The sequence below is a fragment of the Oryctolagus cuniculus genome, chromosome 6 (assembly GCF_964237555.1).
Source record: "Oryctolagus cuniculus chromosome 6, mOryCun1.1, whole genome shotgun sequence".
Lineage (NCBI taxonomy): Eukaryota > Metazoa > Chordata > Mammalia > Lagomorpha > Leporidae > Oryctolagus > Oryctolagus cuniculus.
In genome coordinates this window covers 10,597,079-10,616,036 of record NC_091437.1, presented here as the reverse complement: position 1 = coordinate 10,616,036, position 18,958 = coordinate 10,597,079, and positions in this window count along the sequence as shown.

Sequence of the window (18,958 nt, the reverse complement as noted above, 5' to 3'; positions counted from 1 at the left end):
GCTCAGTCTCTGAGGTTAAATCAGGTTCCACATTGAGGCCAATAATGCAAATCCACAGCCCCCGCCTCTTTTCTGCTTAGCATTCTAACCGCAGAGATGAACAGCTGTGGAAGAAACAGCATCGCTCACAAAGAAAAAAGTACTTCCTCTCTGGTCCTTTTCAGAAAAAGTTTATTAATATATATAATTATCAATATATAAATTATCAATATGTATCAATTATCAATCTATGTATCTATATGGTTTGCAATTATCTTCTCCCATTCTGTGAGTTGAATCTTCATTCTGCCAATTATTTTCTATGCTATTTTCATCATAAAACAATCCAATTATATAAATGATTGTATTAGTCATTCTTCAACACACATTTCAGATTATGGGAGAGCCAAATTTTAAGTTCTTTGAAATAACATTGATTTTATAGAATAACTAGGGCCAAATTGACACCTGTACAATACTAAGCACTTATAACAGTGACAGAGTAGTTACTGCATCTCTTTAGATCTTCTTTTAAGTCTCTTAGTAGTTTTATTATTTCCTGAATAGACATTTTTCATGTGTCTTGTTAGATTTATTGCCAGATAGTTTAGTTCTATCATTGATATTTAGATAAAAAGTTGTAAAAATTGAACAGACGATTACTACAGAAATATTAAGCATTTTTATATCTAGCTAATATATCCCTCTTTACTGTTGCTTCTAATATGCCTTTGTTGACTCTTCTGGATTACCTAAATCAGTATCCATGTTGAATACAAATATTAAAAATTTCATTTTCCATATCAAAATTCAGGCGTTAAGTAGTTTTTACCCTTATCTCATTTCATTCTTTAGTTTCTTTAATACAATGTTGAACAGTATTGGTGATAAGAAATAGCCCCTAAAAACATCTCATCTTAATGCCTTATTTTAGCAGGAAACATTTGACTGCCTTTCATTGTATCATGTTTTTATTAACTGTTTAAAAACTTCCTACAACAGATTTTGTGATTTATATATTTTTAATGAAGTTACTATTTTATCTACGTTTAAACACAGAAGTCTCTTATATACTCTCTATTCTTATTTGTAAAGGTAGTCACTTTGTTCCTATTTTTTCTTCTTAATCTTTAATGGATTCTGTCCCAGTTGCTCCTCTTCCAGTCCAGCTCTCTGCTGTGGCCCAAGAAGGCAGTGGAGGATGGCCCAGGTCCTTGGCCCCTGCATCCGCATGGGAGACCAGGAGGAAGCACCTGGTTCCTGGCTTCAGATCAGCACAGCGGGCCAGCCGTAGTGGCCATTTGGGGTGTGAACCAACAGAAGGAAGACCTTTCTCTCTGTCTCTCTTTCTCACTAACTCTGCTGTCAAAAAAAAAAAAAAATTTAATAATCTTTTTAAAATAAAAAAATTAGTTTTAAAAAGCAAGTTTTTCATATTTTGGATTCCCATATTAAATTTTTATTAGTAGTAGTATTTCCTAAATATTTGAGATAATTTCTTTTTTGTATTTCTTCAGTTTAATGCAACGCTCTCATATTCAGTTTGTAAAATTTTTATTTATTTACTTTTATTCACTTGAAAGGCAGAGGAGACAGAGAGAAACAGAAATTGTTTATTTGCCAATTCACTCTTCAAATGCTCATAAAAGCTAAGGCTGGACAAGGCCAAAACTGGGAGCCAGGAATTCAGTCCAGATCTCCCACACAACTGGTAAGGATCCAAGCACTTTAGCCATCACAACTGCCTTCCTGGGTGCTTATTAGCAGGAAGATGGAATTGGGACCGGAGCTGGGACCTGATCCCAGGCACTCTAACATGAGATGCTGGTGTAAGCAGCAGCATCTCGGCCACCATTCTAAATGTGCTTCCCTCATTTAAGCAATAACTTTACAAGTTATTTATAAGTCAGATAATGTGACCTGTTTAGTAATCCAAATTACCAAATATTTGTGTTTAGTGATGAGAATAAAGGGATAGCAAAACATTCACTCCTTCTCTGTGACAAGAAAAATGACCTTGAGTTTACTTTTAAGCTCTGTTTCTATGGAAACCTGAATCTGGTAGAATGTCAGCTTTATTACTAGGCAACATTGCTTATGATAAAAATAAATTCTGATTGGTAAACCGCCTCTGTGAGTGACTATGTGCCCGTGTGAGCTTTCTTTAGTGTGGTGCATTCTTATAACTGGGCATGTGCTTTGCTTATGGGCTGCTATGGAAGATACAGATTTCAATTTGGGACATAGAAAGGATAATACAGGATAACTCTCATATCTACTAAGGGTTAACATCTCTTAAATCTATCTCTTTGCAGGGTTAGCAAAAGGCTATAGTCCTAGACAGTTCTTGGGACTCTTATGGGAGAGAAATACCCTCTACTGCCCTATTCACATGCCTTGTTTATTGTATTGTTTCTTTTCAAGAAGACACTATAGGTCTTGCCCAGCATGTTTATTTGAAATTGCTTCTTGAGTTGACACTACTATTAATAAACAATGGGTATTAGATGTATACAGATTCTTTTGCATTTATGCATTCATCAAACTGTTCAGAGGGTAGTCGGTGGAGATGCAACCCCTAAAACTCAACCATTGCCTGCAGTCATAATACACACCATAGTGGCCACTTATTAGCCATAAGGTGCCACTGCTGCTTCCATCATGGCCATGATGTGCAGTGTCAAAGGAGTCTGATGAGAGAGAGAGTTTTGAATGAGAGACTTAACATAACCCCTTTTGGAAGAATTAATAAAAACAACACTTTAATGCACGGAGGTAAAAAGCTTTCTTGAAATCTGGAAAAAAGTTTCAAAAAACTTTCAATGACAAAACCTATAATTAATCTGGTTTTTAAAAAATAAGTAGGCAACATGTCACTAGTTAAAAAAAAAAAAAAAAACAGAGAAGGACAGGCAATCCAGACAGAGAAAACTTAAGTTTATTTTTTCAGCATTATGCTGCTGCTAACCACACCTATTAGCATGCTAAATATTCTGCTCATCTATCCACTTCAAGTTGTATAATGCTTAATTGTTTTATTATATGGATAAAGACAGAATTCAAAACATGATTAAATTAGGAAAATAAAGTTATGGGCGGACTTCATTGTAAGCTTTAAGTTCTATTAGATAACTTGCTACTTTAGAAAATAATTTCATTTCATGCTTCACAAACTATGAATACTGGGGAAATCACCTTGAAAATGATTATTTTAGTATGAAGAAAGCTATATTGCTAATTCTAGCCATCTATTCTATGTTGACACATTTAATATCTTCTCATGAATTAATGGGTATCTCCTAAAATAAAAACATGATCCTCCACTGGCTGTCACATTTTCCCAAGTTCAAAAGCTGCCTAAGCAATCTGTACAAGCATGAGCAGGATACCCTGGATGAACCTGGAGTTGACACTGGAAATGCTGAGGGTGTATAATAAGTGTCCTTCTCCCTGACAAAGCAGTGGTGTAAAGAGAGAACATTTAAGTCTTTAGGAGTATATGGCCATTTTCTAAAGTCAGTACCCGACACCCTGAAATATCATGCACCTCAGATTTATTCTTCTCACATGAACTGGTGCATCATACTACTTTATTCAACAACATTAGCTGCAAACTACCTGCTGTAGAATTTACAGGGCCTAGAGAAAACTGAGGGGAAACACCTTTTGTACAAATATCAGACATATCATTTTTCCTTTCTTGTCCTGTATCTCTGATTTTATTTGCCTTATAATGTCATGCCAGTTTCAGCCCAGGGAGACATGCAGAGTGAAGGTAAATGCTCACAACTCCCAGAAACCCTGCCCTGCAATGCAGAGCCATCCAAAGACTGCCTTCACAGTGAGACACAAGGCAGCAGGGATCTCGTGGGAAACAGGGGATCTGGAACCCAGTGTATGTGGAACTGTGCCTTCGGGGAGGCACCAGTGTACTCTCCAGTGACCCATCAGAGTTCACTCACAAGACACAGAATGAAAGATAAAGCAAAGATACCAGATAGTGATCCTTTAGTGAGAAGTTTTAATTGCAGGAGGGCTGTGGGTATAGAGGGAGGTGCTTTAAGGACACTGCCTTGTGAGATTGCAACGGTCACATACCTGTTAAGCTGACTCTGCGGGTCTGTTCAGGATAGAATATTTCATCCATCTTACTCCAAGCCCTTACAAGAATATTGAAATTCAAAATAACATCAACTGCCTGTCCTGCTTAGCTTAATACTTTATTCTTCATTGTGTTTGATTTTCGTTTGTAAGTAACTACAGAAATCAATGTTTATGAAAGATAAGTAGCTACAGAACAGATTAAAGGATGACTTAAAATATTTCTAGACCAGGTGAATGCTTTTAGTCATTTTTATTAATAAATTACAAATGTCCACTTACTAAAATTTTGACACTTTTTTACAGGAAACTAGATTATCTATCTGATTTACTAAATATAATATAAGAACAAAAATAAATTCCATCTTCTATATATAAATACTTAAAAAATGAATTTGGTGAAATTCCCTAAGAAAATTAGCTATAAATGTAAATGAAGACACAGAAGTCCTGTTACCCATGAAACATCTGCATTGACATTGCAAAAACTACTGCTTTGTTTATTATTGCATAATACTACTGTTCGTAAGTGTATTAATAGGTTTCAAAATATGCTACGCCAAAATAGGGTACCCTGGCATACTGAAGTCCTCAATTGAAGGAATCAGAAAATGGCATAAGCAGTGTCTTGGACCTTCTACCTTCTTCGTCTCTGAAGCAGGTTGTAAAAGCTCATGTGGGAAGTGCGCTTCCCACTCTGGAGTCTCTGAAGACGAAAGGCTGTGGTGGAGAATCCCAACACACAGGCCTTCATCACATTCCTGGGCTACTCATCAAATGCATACAACTTCTAAATACAGTGCCTGGTAAGATGGAATGATAGTTTCAGAGTCTAAGGCTCAACAATACATTCTATCCCATAGTAGTTTTAAGGGTCTGGACAAGATACTTTTCAGACTCAATGATTACACTGTTACAAAAAAGCAAACAAGAGAGACATTCTATCTACTTCCCAGGTAGATGAAGAAGGTAAATAAGAACAAAGCTAAAAATGAGTTTGTAGTGCTTTATGTATTTACTTTTTACAAAGAGATGGACATGCTGAACAAGAAAAAAACTTGATTCTTCTAAAAGACCCCAGGTCTGTTTGGTGTACTTGGTAGGAAAACTGCTATCCATCCTGTGTCCATCCCCCAACACGTGATAGAGGTCACATTAGCAAGTTTGCCAGGAATAAAAGCAGAGTCCACATGACTGCCCTGCCCTCTGCTGCTGTCACACACTGCCATACTGCTGCTTGCATGCACCAATTTACCAATTCTGCAACCAAAAAGTTATAAATATGTTCTGATAGTTCATTATTTTATGCAACATAGTGTAAGGACTGAAATGTAAATACCAAAGGGACCAATTTAAAGACAGTCACCAGGATATTTTACTTTTTCCATGAACACAGAAAAGTGCACGAAAGGGGAATGTATAGTTCACCCTCTGAGTTGGAGGCAGGAGGAATTCAGCTGGAAAAACAACTAACAAACTGGGTGTTTCCATGGCTCCTCTTTATCCTCACTATTAAGGGTGTTCAGGTGACAGATGGTTGTCTCTTAATTTTTTCTAAAAAAAAAAAAATCTGCTTTCAGAATATTTTCATCAACCTAGGCTAAGCAGGGAATTTACTCATGCTAATGACTGTGAATTTTTTCTCTAAAGCCAAATATATCTTTGAAACCCCTTCTTCCTAAATCCTTCTTTTCCTGTCCGTCCTTTTAATCTCCTTTCTATCCACTGATATGCTGCCTAGAAAAACAGTTGCAGCCAGATTGCACAGTGCTGTGAAATGAATGGCTGAGATATTTATCCCTCCTTTTGGCAAAACTTCTTTGTGCCACAGCATTAAACTGCAGAATCTAATATTGACACACGCATATTCCACTGAGCCCCATGGGTAGTGAGGTATGCCAGAAGCATGGCGTTGTTTCTTCCTGGGAGAAAAAAGATACCTTCAATTAGAATGTTCTCAGAATGCTAGTAGGACTCCCTTCCCCGTGTTTAAACACCATGTCAAACTAGATCCATTCTCCATTTCAATTTATTGCATGAAGCAAGTAATAACACCCTCCTTTCTAATAGTCACTAACGTTTTCAGCCATTAAATGCATTTGACGGGTAATCAAATGCTGCCTTCACCTTTAAGAATGAGATTTCCTTCTTCCTCTGATTTCTAAATGAGTGACAGCATCACTGCCATGAGTGACCAAGGCAGAGTTTATGGGTTGCAAATTTGTTAACACTACAATTAGCTAGTCTGTCTTCCCCAAGCACAGGCAGGGCTACAAGTCCTGAGCAGTTTGCTTAACTATGACTGATCTGCAGAATGTCTAAAATTGGAATCAGGGGCTGTCCTGTGTCATTAAGACTTCTAAACTATTGGATTTGAGAGAATGTCTGGCTGTCTATGCCACAGGTCATCTCTATTCTCCATTTCCTTTTAAAAAGACACTGTGCTCCTAACAAATTACAAGTAAAAAGGAAAATAAATACAATTTCACTTATTATTTTTTCCTTTTACCAAAATGCTCTCTTCTTCTCATCTTTAGGCATGCATGATTGAATAATGTAAGCTTCAGGATAGGACAAGTATTTCGCTCAAACTACAATAGAGTAGTATTTTTGGAAAGTCCTTGTAAAATGCAAAATGAGTAAGGTCTCTTAAAATGATTCTCTTCTACTTGAGGAGAGTACAATATGCTACAAGTTTAATTGGCAGGCATCTAGGATATTTTTTACTAAACCTGAGAATGAGTCAATTCCTTACCATCTGTCCTTCAGTGTTGCCACTGTTCTGAATCAGAGAAGTGAGTGTAGGTACATCTATATTGCCAGTGGAAGCCAGCTCACCTTTGTGAGTCAGACAAATAATCAAATAGTCTTCATTGCCATTAAATTATTCAGAAACTATTCAGAATTCCAGATATCTGAACATTTGACAAGACACTTCCCAAATACAACTCAATAACATAACACTTTAATGCCCCTGCCCCTCATAAGCTATGTTATCATAGTGCCACTATCAGGTCATACTCAGAGTCAAATAACTTCCAGAACAATGAAACCCAGAACAGTCTGATTGTCTCTTAATGCATTTTGGCTCAGGTGGGATCTAACATACTCTAGTATTTCCTCTGGCGTGATAAGACACACATTTGTGATTTCTACATGTTTAATTTTGTATTATCAATGGACTTCTGACTTTAACAGAGCCCAAAATTCAGTACACCCTTGGATATAATGCATTCGGGGAAACAGAAAGTTAATAAGTCACTAAGGTAGACGTAATAACAGCCGTAAGACTTGATTTTTCAGCCCCTTTTCCCCACCCCTTTCACTTCCTAATTGTGTAACTAGTTGATGCATTACAACTTTCTTCTCCGATTCTCGATTCTCATCTGTCAAAGGGAGCTTCAGGTAGTCACAGAAGGAGATGCGCTTGAGGGAATGGGAGTGAGCATTGGTAAAGAAGTGAGTGGGAAACTTCCTCACATTCAAGTCTTATCTGATAGCTCAAACATGCTATAAAAAAATCTCAAACTTGAGGCCAATAAAAAAAATCACATTTTAAGTCTACACCCAAAAGGAAATAGCTATGTAAAATGGTATTGCATTTGAAAATAAATGTTGAAAACTGCAGTGATCAGCTGTGTTTAATCTTACTGATAAATGTTAACAAGCACAGTGTCCAACATACAGCTGGTCCTCACTAGATACAGTGAATGGAAACACTGAATAGTAATGACTCATTTGTTTAGTTACATTGCCTTAAAGATGTTGCTCTTCACAACACGTTCCAGTGCATTTAGACCACGTCCTTCATTTTATTGTGAAGGAAACAGGCCCCTCTCCTAAAATCACAGCTTAGGAAATGTTACTTATTATTTCCACTAAAACACAAATTAAATATTCCTCAGAGACCAAATTTCCAATACATAGAAACTAAACTAGCTAACTAGTTGTGTTGAAAATTTTTATTCAATAATCTTTATATCCAATAAAACTGAAAATACTTATACCTTTTCTCTCTTTTTTAACTTTTTATTATCAATTAATTTTGAATTTACGAAACAAAACTTGTGAAGTAGTACAGAGTTCTTTTATACTTCACACTGGGGTTCCCCTACTGTGAAAGTCTTAGATTAGAATTTTGACACAATCTGTTAACCCAGGTTCCCCTGTTATTAATATCTCATACTAATATAAAATATTCATCACCATATTGATAATTAAGTAGAACCTTTGGCTCATGTCAGAGATTCTAAGTCAGGGCAATTTGGCAACCTCTGCACACATCTGGGAACCACTGGAGATATTTCTGACTGGCCAGGTTGGGGGTACAATGTTGTGGCTAGTTATATCTCCTTGGTAAAGTCCAGGGACACCACTAAAGAGCCTTTAATGCACACGGCAGTACCCTGTCCCTAAGAAAGATTACCTAGATCAAAATGTTATTAGTGTCAAGGATGAGAAACACTGCCTGATATTTTCACACTTTATATTTTTTTTCATTTTTTTGATAATGTCTAATTTGATTCTATGTAGACTTTATAGGACATTTTGGTCGTTGGCTTATATATAGTAAAATCCATGCTTTATAGTACAGTTAACAGATATTGACAAATGTGTAGATGTTGAGTATCTACTACTACAGTCATGATAAGAACAGTGGTATCTCTCAAAAAACTCCTTTACACTAGTTGTTTATGGTTAAGTAATCTCTTTCCTTAAACCCAACTCCTGGCAAAACTGAACTGTTTCCCAACTATACAATGTAATATACCTGCACTTTCTTTCACATTTCAAAATGCCTTTGGAATGCATTCATTGTTCTGTGTTAATCAATAGTTTGTTCTTTTTCATTGCTGAATTATAAATTGCTTCCATTCATTTATTGGAAAGGCAGAGAGAGTCAGAGACAGAGAGAGATTGTCCACCTGCTTGTGTAGTTCCCAAATGCCCACAACATCCAGGTTTGGAGCAGGTTAAAGCTGGAAGCCAGAAACTCAGTCCAGGCCTCCCACGTGGATGGTAGGATCCAATTACTTGTGCTATTACCTGCTGCCTCTCATGGTCTGCATTAGTCGGAAGCTGGAAATGGAAGATCAACTGGGAATTGAACCCAAGTACTCCAATATGGAATTCTGGCATTTCTAATAGGCACTTACCACCCCCATTTTAAAAACAGATAATTGCACCTGTTGGGGGGGGGGTGTTGGTTGGTAGTACTTCAACACATGCATATAATATGAGCTGATCAAATATTTTAGTAAGATTTATCTGAAGGCTATTTGAGGGGTTGATTTATCCACACAAAACCACCCCAGAGTTCTAGGTCTTCTGAATTTAATTCAGGTCATTGAATGCATTGAGTAAAAACATTCAGATGGTATTATTTCCTTCATCTGTTCAAGTTAAACCTGTGAACCACTTCCCTTTTGAAACTGTTGGCTATACTGTTACACAGATGGTACTTTTCATTAATAATAATGATGATGAAGAGAGTTTAAACAATAAAAACTGCAGTACTCTTAAAGCCATAGATATATAGATCTTTTAGAATCTATTATTAATTTTGAGCCTACATTCCATGCTTTAACATCGGATCTTAAAAAAAAAAAAAAACTATTTAAGTGAAGATGTAAATATCTTTGGGGAACTAAAATTACATTCATCATTTTCACATTTAAAGAAAAGTTTCAAACTGCAACACTCTGATATAGGTGACATCTTATTCTATACATAAAACAGGGAACCGTCTGAGTCACTCAAACTGTTTCAGAATCTTACTTATACTCCTGAGAATAGTAATCTAGAAAATTTAAATGTAAGCTACAGGCCTTAGAGCTGACAGAGAACATTTTCAGTTATTCTTTCTGGGGATTCATGGTCTCTGGACTACTTGACCTGACCAACAAAGGCATAGCTTGTCTATGATGTTCAGTAATGAACAGATTCGAATTTGCATAGTGTGGTCGATCCAATTACAGAAATAATATTGAAAATGTACACGTATGCCATGAACTGCTCAAGGCACTTGGAAAACAAAGGTGAATATGATATTCAAGCATGGAATGATTTTCGAGCAGAAATATGAGAATAATGAATTCTGCCTCAGGGAACTGGAAAAGGCTTCAAAGCCCAGCTTATGAAGGATGAATAGAATCTCAACAAGAGAGGGAAAATCACTCAAGCAAAACAGGGACAAAGCAAGATAAACACAGATCCAGGGATGGCAAGAAATCAGTGCAGTTAGATTACTGAGTCCCCGAGGGGGCAGCAACAGAGGGAGACAAGCCAAAATTGTATACTGCATTTTTAAGAACCTGGTCGCCCTCCAACAGTTAGCATGATAGTGTGTGGGCCAGGGAGAGTGTTTTCACCTGGACAGTGACCTGGACAGATCTATAGTTCAGAGAAACGTCACTGCAAAGCCTGCAGGTAATGAAATGTCAAAGAGCAGACAAGGGGAGTGCAGACACGAGGGAGACCCTCAGTGCAACACTGCAGTGGGAAGAGAGTGAGGTCACGGAACTGGAGACATGGCCGCAGGGACACAGACAGGGTGGATGTGAGTGATCTTTAGGGTGCAGAATGGGAAAAACATGGACAATAATTGGAGTAAAACAGGAGGGCATGAGGAATCTAACAAAAAGTGCATTTTACAGACGTTGAGAGTAGAAATGATTAGAGAGCCTGGAAGATTGGAGGGAAGGGAAGGAGGGGGGAAGTTGGATTAATGGATCCCAAGCTATACTGGATAGGAGTAGAAAGTTCTGGTGTTCTACTGAGCCACAGGGTGACTATGGGCAATGATAATGTACTGGATGCTTTTCTAAAAAAATAGCTAGCACAAAATAATTTGAATGTTTTCATCATAGAGAAATGATAAATGTTTGAGAAGTGTTTAACTTGATTTCAACATTACCTAAGTTATATATGTTAAAACATGATATTCTATAACAAACAATTTTTGTTTGTTCCTGAAAGTAAAAATAAAAATGAAAGGGAAGGGATATTTTCCCTTGTTGCTTCTGATACAGTGACTCGAAGAGATGGTCAAGCCATTTTCTGAGACAGGAAAAGAGGATGAAGAGGTTTTGGGGAAAAATGAACTGCCTCACTGCTTACTCTATGGGATACACTATTATGCCAAACTTGCAAGCAACAGATATTACAAACAACATTTAATGTATTCAAGTATAAATTAGAGAGCTGTTGGTTAAAGTGGGAAAGCTGACTTAAGTCCCAAGCTCTCCAAAAGGAATTCAACTTGTCAATATTATTTGCATGAATAAAAGAGGGTTCAATTGGGAATCCTTAAACTTCATTTCAGTGAGTGTCCATTTCTTATTGAATTAAGTTCAGAGAATGTGCAGGGAACCAAAGCCTGAAAGAACAGCTTGGCTGCTTGGGAAGAAGATAATGCCTGAGAAACACACCAGAACTCTGTGACATTCTAAATAAATTCAGTGGCTGGTTTTGTGAAGTCATAAATCCCTTAGAGAATCAGATGAAAGCTATAAGCCTGGCTCCTTATAAATATGCCAACTTACATTTACAAAATATTTTGCCTATGATCCAAGATGCCTATTCTTGGACAAAATTGCATTGCATGGACCTTGGCTTAACAGCCCTAGATTCAGAGCTGGGCAAGCTTAGTTCTTAAACAGGTGTCATTTAAAAGTCAAACATAGTGTCAGAGGTGTCTCTGTGACACTGAAAGAAGTGTTGTCCGCTCTAAAGAACCTGATGAAAGTTGGAGTTTCACAACTTGGTGGCAATGACGTTCGGGCTGGATAGCTCTTTGTTGGTGTGGAGACAGGGGAAGTGGCCTCTGAAACAGACCAGTGGCATCCTCAGCTTCTGCACCCAGGACAGCATTAGCAGGCCCCAGCGGTGACAACAGCAAATGTCTCTTGGGAGTCACAACCGCCGCATTTGAGGACCACTGATCTGGGTCATGATTTTTTACAAGTTAATATTTCATTTACTACTTTCCGAGATAATGTATTTTTAATTTACATTACACTCACGGGCTTAATGCTGCACTAAGTAAATAGTTCGACAAATAAAAAGTAAAAAGACCATATCATTCAGTAGGAAAACAGGCAAGGACAATAACAGTGATCAAATGAAAAGATGTCCAACCTCACTCATGTAAACTTCAAAATAGTCACAACATTAAAAGTATAGGACTACATCATTTCTATCAATGTGTTGGCTGAAGATTTAAAACTCCCCCATAACAAATAAACTTAGGTGTTACCTCTCTGAAGAAAAAAGCTCATAACAAAGGTTTCCAAACAGAAAGTTAATAAGCAGCTAAGGCAATAGTTTTGTTTTGTTTGTTTTAGATAACTCAGGGTCTCTCGGCTCTACCAGGAGTGATAATTATCCCAAGTAACCCCTCTCAAATGATAGCATCTGCCTTTTATCCTGTAAGAATTAAATACTCAAACCTAACCAATGGGAAAAGTGATATTTCATAGCAACAGGAAACATACCAACTCAAAAATAAATGAAACATTATAAAAGGTAGTTAGTAATTGAATGTGTTACCATATGCAGTATGAGTAAGGTTGCATCTTATGGAAAATGTTAACTTTATCAAGCTCTCTAATGAGAAATCTGCAAGCTATGGATGTACTGGCAACAGGACCAAAAATCTGTTAATACCCACACATACAGATGCTTAAAGTTCAACTCAATTGTTGTTTTATATCCCTTTGCATGCCCTTCTATTCAGCCAAGCTCCACAAAACAATGCTTTTTGTCTGTTCCTTTGTCATTATTCATATTCACCCTCAGTCCTCATTTTCAGCACTGAAGACAGCTGTGTGTGCTTCCTGTCTCTAAGGTTGCCTCTTCTGCAGCTAAAATTCCCCACCATTCTAGGGAACATCCCTTCCCCACCTCTTAGCTCATGTGCTTCAGACACTGACAGGGACATGCACTTGGTTTCTTAAAAAAACAGAACGTCTAATTATACGTAGTTGACAATGCAGAGTAAATACCACCTTGAGTTGGGTGTGGCCACCCAGCTGAGGCAGGAAAGGAAAGGAGTTGAAAGTATTCAGTGGCATCCTCTGCAAGCCTTGTTAAAAGGATGTGGCCTGTGCCCTTGGCTGACATCTTCCTTTCTCTCCTCCTACTTCCTACCTACAGACTGACGGCTGGATCGCTGACTACCATTTAATGCCATTTTCATCCGAGAGCAGGAACCTTTGTTTGGCATGTCCAGGAGCTGCCCTACCTGCCCTGATCTGCCTCCAGACCTCATAGTTTGAGCCCGTGACTGGGAAGGAAGAAGAACCAGTGAGAAACAGTGCTTGCAATGAGTGAAACTGGGTGATGCAGAAGAACCGACGCCGGGGTTCTGCACTTCAGAAGGGCTGGACCTGAACATGAGAGGCGGAGTGCAGATCTCAGCTCAGTCTCCACCTTGCTGAGACCTTAACATATTCGTCCACTCGGCAAACCTCAGGCATGGGGCAGACACACAGGTTTTCCTTCTTGTTCCTCAAAGCTGGCATATTTTAAAATTATACAAGATGACTGGAAATCTTTGGAAAATATGAACAAATTATAGAATGGATAAATATCAATCTTTTTGGTATTCAGAGGCATTCACTATTTTTTTTTTCCATTATGGGACAGGTCACTATTGATTTAATGTTTGTTTATGAATCAGTGCTAGTAAATTATTTGGATAGTACAACAGTTTTTTTTTTTTTTCAGATGTATAAAAAATAGCAATGTCATACAAAAACCAAGAAAATGTAAAATAAACATCTTGGTTACATTTTTCAAATAGTCAAAGGTCTGGAAAATTAGATCCCAAAATATAAGAAGTTGCTGTCACAATATTTGGGATTCCGTGGGAGCGCCATCAGCTTGGATAGGAATGCAGCTGATAGCTAAACAAGGAAAGCAGTTCACAGGGAACACGTGGGGAATTGCCCACGGAAAGGAGTAAGCTGGGATGGAAGTATTCTCTGGTTCACTTTCACTTCCACTGTTGATATAAAAACACAACGTCACAGGCCCCCTCAGGACCTCGACTCCCAGGAGCAAGATCCTCCCCCAACATCCCTTTCCCTGACCTGCGTTGGGTCATGATGAAAGTTAAGTCAGAAAAAGCAATCCTCAGATCCACTCCCTGCAGGCCTCATGCATCCTCATGAACTCTCACGTACTCTGTTAAGCGGTTCCATCTAGCCCAGCCCCCACTGGCAAGGGCAAGGTGACCTACACAGCTGAGACAAGTGAAAAACAAACTCTTGCAGCCTGAGAAATCAGAAATACCTTCTCCCATTGTGGGTGTGTGGTTTTTGTTTGTTTTTTAATGGTCTTTACATGAAGATGCCCCAGCCAATGGGGCACAGGGCAGGGTCTTCACCTGGGTCAGAAGGCTGTGGAACCTCTTCCACTAGAGAGGCATTCACTATTATAGTCTTATTATATTTAATTTCAATTGCTAGGTGTTTTCCCTAGTTGATCTAGTTTTCAATGTAAAATATTTTAATACTATATTAAAATTATTTTAATATTATTCAATAAATATACAATATTTAAGTTAAAACAATGTTCTAGTTATTATTTAAATTACCATATATAATTTTAAAATATAAAATGTATTAATGAGGCAGCCTTCTGGATTAGTGGTTAAGACATGGCTTGAGATGGCACACACGTCTCATTTTGGAGTGCCAGAGTTCAAGTGCCAGCTCTGATCTTGAATTCAGCTTCTGCTAATGTGTACTCTGGAAGGTAGTAGATGATGGCTCAAGTTCAGATGCTTCCTCCCAAGATGGTAATTCAGCATATTGAATCTCTCGCTCCAGGCTTCAGCCTGGCCCAGTCCTAGCTACTGAGGACATTTGCGAGTAAAACAGCAAATGGGAGTACTCTCTTTCTCTCTCTTAAGTAAACTGACTTAATTAGTTAACTAACATTAAATACACAAACACTGATAGATATCTTGGACATTTAACTTTAAGCCAAAATGACTGTACTTAGGAGATTCACAAAATATGCTTTGTCAACATTAGTTTCAGAATCACCTTTAAAAGAATAAAATAGGAAATATTCTGCAAATAAGTAGTTGTGAAAGGCCCCATATAGTTTTCTCCCCAACAGAGTATCTTAAATCTCAATAGGACTGCAATAATCATGCCTTAAAGAAAAAGAGATACTTTTTCTTAAGCAATTCCAATAATTTGTGATTGAGCACTTTTTTGCATACTGCCTATTTATACATATGTTACCTATTAGGCAAAAATGATAAAGAACAAAAAATAAGGCCCAATATATTACATATGAGATCAAAATTTCTTAACATATTTCAAATATTTCAGTAATATATATTCCATATATTTTAAAAATATTTCAATTAAATGATGCTAATATAAAAATGTAAATAATATAAAGAAAAACTAATTTCCTCAATATATCATGCAATGTCATGCACAAAAATCATCAACATATGGATAAACAGTAATTTTCAAGTCTTATTTATGTATTTGAAAGGCAGAACAACAGGGAGAGAGGGAGAGAGTGAGAGGGGAGAGAGAGAGAGAGAGAGAGAGAGAGAGAGAGAGAGAGAGAATATCTTCCATCCATTGACTCATTCCCCAAATGGCTGCAATTGTCAGAGCTGGGCTAGGCCAAAGCTACCAGTAGGAAGTACAATGCAATAAAGTCTCCCACATGGTTTGCAGAGGCCCCAGAAATTGGGCCATCACCTGCTGTCTTCCCAAGCACATTAGCAGGAAGCTGGATCAGAGGCAGAGCAGCTGGGACTTGACCCAGCACTGTGACATGGGATGCCAGCATTACAAGCGGTGGCTGTGCTATAACGCACACTCCTCAAGTCTTTTTTTTTTTAGCCACCTAAGAAGCTCTAGTCAATATACATTTACTTCTCACTAATAAATTAAGAAATTAGCTAGGGGCTGGCACTGTCACACTGTGGGCTAAGCCACAATCTGCCGTGTGAGAATCCCATATGGTGCTGTTTCAAGTGCTGGTTGTTCCACTTTTGATCCAACTCCATGCTGGTGCACCTGGGAAAGTAGTGGAATGTGGTCCAAGTCCTTAGGCCCCTGCAGCAATGTGAGAAACCTGGAAGAAGCTTCTGGCTCCTCATTTTGGCCTAGCCCATCCCTGTCCATTGTGGCCATTTGGGGAGTGAGCCAGTAGATGGAGGATCTCTCTCTGTCTCTCCCCTCTCCCTGTAACTCTACCTTTAAAATAAATAAACAGATACCTTAAAAAATTAACATACTCAGAACTCATTCTACCTCTACTAAACTCAACAGAATTTCCCTTTATTAAAAATGATTTTGATTTTGTGTATTTGAAGCATGTAACATAAGTGTTACACAGAGAAGTAAAACAGTTGCTATAGTGAAGCAGATTAGAATACCTATCATCTCACATAATTACTTTTTTGCAACAAAAAGCTGAAATCTACTTATTTAACACAAATCTCTAATAACACAATACAATTTTATTCACTACAGTCCTCATGTTGTATATACATTTGATCTCTAAACTTGTTCACATCACATATTCACTGTTTTGTATCCTTTGATGCAAATCACCATTTCCTGTCCCCCCAGTTGCACCCATAGAGATGACAGCTCTCTTCTCCATCTCTGTGTAGGTGAGTGTGTATATACATTTATAAATACATGTATATGTATATGTATATTTGTTTCTATGTGTCTGTAGGTCTACATATATATGTATATATATACATGAATGAAATAGGAAAAATATAAGGTAAGTCAATAGACAGCAATAGTAATTTACTGGTTGATTCAGGCGGGAGTGGAAAGAATGGAAATTGACTTTTAATGTGAATAAGAGTTCATTTGGAGTAATAAAAACTATTCTTTTCTTTATGTTTTTCTGTAGTGAGTGTGATTACAATGTGTCATGGTGAAGATCTTTTCTGGTCAAAGTGAGACCAATAAAAATACCAAAGATATTCCTCTCAGATATAGAAAAAATGATGCTCAAATTCATATGGAAATACAGGAGAACTTGAATAGCTAAAGCAATCTTACACAACAAAAACAAAGTTGGAGGCATTACAATACCAGATTTCAAGACATACTACAAGGCAGTTATAATAAAAACAGCCTGGTACTGGTATAAAAACCGATGGCTAGATCAATGGAAATGCCAGAAATCAATCCAAGAACTACAACCAACTTATATTCAACCAAGGAGCTAAAACCAATCCCTGGAACGAGGACAGTCTCTTCAACAAATGTAGTTAGTAAAACTGGATTTCCACATGCAGAAGTATGAAGCAAGATCCCTATCTTACATCTCACCAAAAATCCACTCAACATGTATTAAAGATCTAAATCTACAATCTGACATCATAAAACTACTAGAGAACATCAGGGAACCCTGCAAAACACTGGCACAGGCAAAGAGTTCTTAGAAAAGACCCCAGAGGCATAGGCAGTCAAAGCCAAAATTAACAAATGGGATTCCATCAAACTGAGAAGTTTCTGTACAGCAAAAGAAACACTCAGAGAAGTGAAGAGGTAACTGACAGAATAGGAGAAATTATTTGCAAATATGCAACTGGTAAATGATTAATAACCAGAATATATACAAAGAAATCAAGAAACTGAAAAACAACAAAACAAACAACCCAGTTAAGAGATAGCAAAGGATTTAAATAGACTTTTTTCTTAAAGATTTAATTTATTTATTTGACAGGCAGAGTTACAAAGAGAGGTAGAGACAGAGAGAGAGGTCTTCCATCACTAGTTCACTCCCCAGATGGCTGCAATGGCTGGAGCTGTGCCCATCCAAAGCCAGAAGTCAGGAGCTTCTTCCCAGGAGTCAGGAGCTTCTTCCAGGTCTCCCACGTGGGTGCAGGGGCCCAAGGACTTGGACAATCTTCTACTGCTATTCCAGGCCATAGCAGAGAGCTGGATCAGAAGAGGAGCATCCAGGACTAGAACCGGAACCCATATGGGAAGTTGGCATTTCAGGCCAGGTCCTTAATCTGCTGCACCACAGCACCGGCCCCTTAAATAGACATTTTACAAAAGAGGAAATCCAAATGGCCAACAGACACATGAAAAATGTTCAGGATCACTAGCCATCAGGGAAATGAAATCAAAACCACAGTGAGGTTTCACCTCACCCCAGTTAGAGTGCCTTTCATAGAGAAATCAACAAACTACAAAAGCTGGCAAGGATGTGGGGGAAAAGGTACCCTAATCCACTATTGGTGGGAATGTAAACTGTTAAAGCTACTATGGAAGACTGTATGGAGATATTTCAAATATCTGAATATAGATCTACCATATGTCCCAGCCGTCTCACTCCTGGGAATTTACTCAAGGGAAATGAAATCAGCAAATAAAAGAGTTATATGCACCTGCATGTGTATTGTAGCTCAATTCACAATAGCTAAATCTAAATGCCCATAAACAAAAGACTGGATATAGAAATTATGGGTTATGTACACTATGGAATACTACATAGCAGTAAAAAATAGCCAGTCATTTGCAACAAAATGGATGAATCTAGAAAACATTATACTTAGTGAAATAAGCCAGTTCCAAAGGGACAAATACCATATGTTCTCCCTAATCTGTGAGAACTAATAGAGTACCTAAAATGAAATCTGTAGAAGTGAAATCAACACTTCAAGAAGGAATGGCTTGAGCTGCCTTGTCTTGACTGTCAAGGAACAGTTTCACTTTTTTGTTTTTTTTGTTTTTTTTTTTCATTTTTTTCCTTCATACTATTTTTTGAACTCTTTACTTAACATAGAGTCAATCATTTGTATAAAATCAATTGAAGATGGATCTCAGTAAAAATAAGAGTGGGAATAAGAGAGGGAGGAGGA